The 4997-nt window shown below is 48.2% G+C and overlaps 1 long non-coding RNA gene across 3 annotated transcripts; it reads left to right on the forward strand.

The window, feature by feature from the left end:
* The first annotated feature begins 2379 nt into the window (after positions 1–2379).
* On the forward strand, positions 2380–3672 carry LOC118596472. Of its 3 annotated transcripts, none has more exons than XR_004946696.1 (3): positions 2380–2580; positions 3208–3465; positions 3567–3672. It is a non-coding gene; the product is annotated as an uncharacterized LOC118596472 (long non-coding RNA). The 3 variants fall into 3 exon arrangements; XR_004946695.1 differs by having other exon boundaries at positions 3208–3252; XR_004946694.1 differs by having other exon boundaries at positions 3282–3465.
* The last annotated feature ends 1325 nt before the right edge of the window (positions 3673–4997 follow it).

A 4997-nucleotide genomic window follows, 5' to 3' on the forward strand; every position in this document is an offset into this window, starting at 1 on the left:
CCCTAACACTCACTAATTGTATTTATTTAAATTGGTGAAAAAGGCACAGCTTAAAATGTGTGTATATAGGCATAGAGCTGCCTAAACGCATTCATTACACAAAGGATTCATTACACACTGAAAGTCAACAAGCTATAATAATGAACAGTGCGGATGAGCCTTACACACAATGACAGAAACCATAAATGTGCATAAACTGTGATTCCATGTTTTAAGGCCAGAAACGGACAAAACAGGTTACTGTGGTCAGAAGTCAGGCAGGGTCCTTGTTCCTGAGGAGGCAGTGGCTGAAAAAATGCGCAGGGCCTTCCAAGTGCTGTGGTGCTCTGGCTCTGAAGTTGGAGGTGATGATTTACAGATATGTGCTCACTTTGTGAAAACTAGTAAACACTGTGACTATGATTTGTGAGCATTTTGATAACAATTAAAAAAGAAACCCCCACAGGGGCTGAAGAGACCACTCAGCAGTTAAAACACTTGCTGCTCCTGCAGAGGACTGGAATTGACTTCTCAGCAGCCACTGGTCTGGTTCACAAGCATCCGTAACTCCAGGAGATATAATACCCTCTTCTGGGCCTCTTCAGAGACTCACAAACACATGGCATCACAATACACACACACACACACACACACACACACACACACACACACACTCAAATAAACCTTCAAACAACAGCAGCAGCAACCCACAGTGGGCTGATGTTCAGTCAGTCATAAGTTGAAAGGACCATCCAGCTGGTCTGGATACCTAAACAAGTAGAAACGCGCGTCTCTCAAGTGGGAAGCCATTTTGAATATTGTTTGGGATTTTGTGCTGTCTGTTCAGAGCTCTGCTATTATTGCTTCTTCACGATCTTTCACAACAAATACATTCTTCTCCATCTCCTAGCTAGAGCACAGGGTCCAGATCTCTGGCTGCTTTGTCAAGCTTTGAAATGGCATATAATTGAGAGTTCACCTAGGAGATCAAAGCCAGGGCAACCCCCGTGCCTGCACACATGTCCACCCTGGCTCAGCACAAGTGCCATTCCCTTCTCCCTCAGTAGCCCCCAGAGCAGAGCAGCCTGGGCTCAGCCTCCAGGAGCTCACTAGAGCTTAGGGGCTGACTCAGATCTCTCTCAGAAGGCCTAGTGGGAGGGACTGAGGAAGCTGCAGTTTCTGGGTGTTGGGATGAGGCTCCTAGGTGGCTTTCCAGATGACTGGCAGTGCAAGGAAAGAGGAAGAAGCCTCCCTGTGGTTCTAGCAGGCAGGTTACAGCCAGGTGTCTGCATGGAGCAACCTCGGGGAGGCCCATGGGCATCCCAAGAGCCTACTAGAGGTTGACACCCGGAATCCAAGGCCAGCATACTGAGTGGACATGTTCCTGTCCAGGCTCTGCTGGGTGGGTCAGCTAGCCATGAGAAAACAACAGGGTCCAACGTGACAGTCCCCACACTCTGAAGACTTGAAAGGGAAATCCTTTGGATTGGGTCTGGACTCCTGGAGCTCAGCCTGGCCTGGCCTGAGGCTGCAAGAAGAATAACAAATAGGAAGGGCCATGGGGTGTGAGTGGCTCCTGAGGTGGTGAAGGTTTCTTGGCTGCAGGGACTCTTGTCTGTTCCCTCCCACCTCATTGCTGTGATGACTGATGCCCACCCTCTCCCTATGGCTACCACTGGCCTCTCTCTCATGACCTGCTTTGTATGGTAAGCCTCTGTGCTGCACAGCCTCCGTGCTCCACATCCTCTATGCTCCACAGCCTCCGTGCTCCACATCCTCTGTACTCCACAGTCCCCGTGCTCCACAGCCTCTGTGCTCCACAGCCTCCGTGTTCCTTACACAGCCTCCGTGCTCCACAGCCTCAGGACTCTTCCCAGCTGTGCTCACTGTGCCTCCCCTCTGAAGTCTCTGCTTCAGTTCTTGCCACCTTTGCTCTCTGGTGTGTGTTTCTCTGGCTTTCCATTTCCCTTTTCCTCCCCTCCCTGCAGATGCAGGATGCAGAGGAAGGCCAGCAGAGGGCAAGAGCCCTGGAGAGGACTCAGGAGGCAGATGAGTGCTTGCTCCCCACTGCTGGCTGTTGGTGCCCTCACCTGTGGGGACAGGCTCACTCCTAGGAAGCCCTGGATTGTGCCAAGGCTGTTGTGTATTAGTCAGCTTTCTGTCACTATGATGGAATGCCCAAGACTATATTAGCTTGGACGGGGAAATGTTTAGATGGTTCATAGTTTGGAGGATTCCTCTCCGTAATTAGCCCCTCATTGATTTGTGCCTATGATGAGGTAGTGAATTACAGTGCTACCAAGTAGAAGAGCAAAACTGCTTATTAACTCCTCAGCCAGAAAGCCAAAGGGCCCCACGGTCCAACTCAGGCGCATGCGCAGTCACCTAGGGGCGCCCGCTCCTTAAGCCTGGCTTCCTAAGGTTCTACCTGCTTTCAAGCCTTTAGCACCTGGGCCTTTGTTGGGGAGTTTTCCGAACCTCTGCCTTGTACAGTGCGGATTGCACAGAACAGAGCTCTGTCCTGCAAGGCAAACCCCGATGGCCTCTGTCGGTTCCTATGTGCCCTGTATCCCTGTCTGTCTGTTCCGCACCTTGCTAGCGGTGAGTCAGAACGCATCTTTGCTTTGCTTCCCTTCGGCAGCCCCTTGTGGTCGGTATCACCTACAGCCCGCTTGCTGAAACAAAGAGCCACCCGAGGCTGATTTTCTCTCGCCGCGGTGGGAAGCCGGCGTCATTCCTGGTCCTGGGCGGCGGCGAAGGCCGGCCAAGCATGTGACAGCTACACCCAGGGCGAATAAATCAAAGCAAATCAGAGATTTCTGGAGCCGAGTCTGGCAGGAATCCAAATAGAAGTTCAGGGCCAGGCATCCTGGGGCACTCCACAGTCCCAGTGCTGGAGGGGCGGGGGGGGGGGGGGGCTGAGGCAGGAGGAATGTGAGTCCAAGGTCAGCCTGGGCAGCCGAGACCTTGTATTAAATGAACCAGACAAGAGGAGAGCAGGGAAGGAGGGGAGGGAGGGAGGAAAGGACAGAGGGAGGGAGGAGGGGAGGGAGGAGGAGAGGGAGAGACAGGAATGTTCTAGCAAAGAACATTGAGTGGAATTGGAAGTTTTCAGGATCGCCTGACCTCCTTCCTACTTTGTACCTTGTAAATCCCGCCCAAACTCTACGCTCAAGTGGCCATTTTCCTTCTGCTTGACCAAACCTTGATTATTCTTCTTGTTTTTAGAAACTGACATGTGAGCATGCTCTGATTACCCCCAAAACATCAAGGGTGAGTTAGAATAAATATTTCTCTTTCAGAACAATTTACATAGAGATGGGATTTTGTTTTGGAGAAAGGAGCGCATGTAAATGGAGATGGCTGTGTGAATACTCAAAACTCGGGGCAAAGGGGATATCAGATTTATTCTGGACTTCAGACTACATTGCTACCCAAGAGCCGACTTTCCACCTCAGTTCCATAGCTAGTAGGAAGGAGAAGAAAGTACGTAAGGCTTAATCCCTGCATGGGGCACTTGACATACATTGATCTAGTTGGTTCTGACTATAAATTCCTGAAGGGAAAATTTTATTTCCTCTTTACAGATATGGAATCTTGAAGAGAATATACAGAAGCTATGGATCCCTGGTCAGGATTGTGACTCACACTGGAATGAAGCTACCATATTCCCTGTGGACTCACCAAGCCACACACCTGCCTTTTTTTTTTTTTTTTTTCCTTCCCCAACCACACTTAACAAAACTTTTGGCTCTTTTGTTCCCAATGCTATGCCAGTGGCATGATTATAGAGAAATCTGGAATGTGAAACTGTCAGAGTATTTTGTAGGTGATTGGAAGTGTTTGGGCAACTCAGGAAATAGGCTCCAACTGAGAACACGTAGATGTTAGGTGCTGTCCACTTAGGAGTGCGTCCTGGACCAGAGGGAAAGGATTCATGGGAAAGTGGCTGGCGGTGTTGGAAGGCACAGTTGGTAAGGTGAGGAGAGAGCCTGCACCAGCTGCCCAGAAGTGAGAAATCCACCCATCTGCACTGGCTGGCTTTGCGACAGTCTTTTCCATTTTCATTGGCATCAAAGGGATTTTAACTCCTTTTCTGAATTTGCTAAGAAACTATTATTTTAAATGTCTCTGTCATTATCCTGATCTTTAGATTCCTTTTCTTCGTCTTTAAAAATCCCACCTTTCCTGTAGAGGATAGGGTGAGTCTCCGGAAACAACCTTCTCCTACATGGAGCTGCCCATGTCATCCTTTGAAGCCTGAATTCCATGGTCTTTCTTCTGTGCTCATCTGGGATTGACAGGAGTAAAAGTACCCCAGACACTACCTTCTGGGAGATGACTGGACCCCAGAGTGTCCCCAATACATTCCCTTCCAACCCTTGCCCTGAGTTTGATGGAAAACCACACACACTGACAAATACATTTCCTCTATGTGGCGTTTTCATTATGATCAAACTGAGTGTGGGATACATAAATGTAATACATTAAAATTTTAAATTAAAAATTTAATTTAAATTAAAAATTTCCAAGTTAGCTTTAAAAGATACATTAGTATTTTCATTTGTTTATTCTAGGGTCAAATAAGACAGTAAAGCCATGAATTAAAAGGCCCAGACCCAGGTGCCTAGCTCTTTTGCAGACCCTCCATGTTAGCCTCCATGTCAGAGAGGGTTCTCTGTGCCCAGTATTATTAAACCAGCCCGAAATGCCTGTCCACTGTGGTTCCTCACATCATTCCTTGATTTAGGAAGATTATTAATGATTTTCATTTTATTCCTTCTGGATGCTTGGCAGAGAGAGAGAGAGAGAGAGAGAGAGAGGAGAAGCAAATACATATACAAGCAAATAACGTTTAAATTGTCTTTGCTAAGGACATGGCCATATTTGTAGAAGCCTGCATGTTCATACTTTAAGAAGACTGAGCTTGAGAATGAGAGACCAGGTAGACCATGGCCCCAGCTCAGATCTGTTCCTAGATACACGGAGGATTCTTTTCTACCATAAAGTTTATCCGT

The sequence above is a fragment of the Onychomys torridus genome, chromosome 15 (assembly GCF_903995425.1).
Source record: "Onychomys torridus chromosome 15, mOncTor1.1, whole genome shotgun sequence".
Classification (NCBI taxonomy): Eukaryota; Metazoa; Chordata; class Mammalia; order Rodentia; family Cricetidae; genus Onychomys; species Onychomys torridus.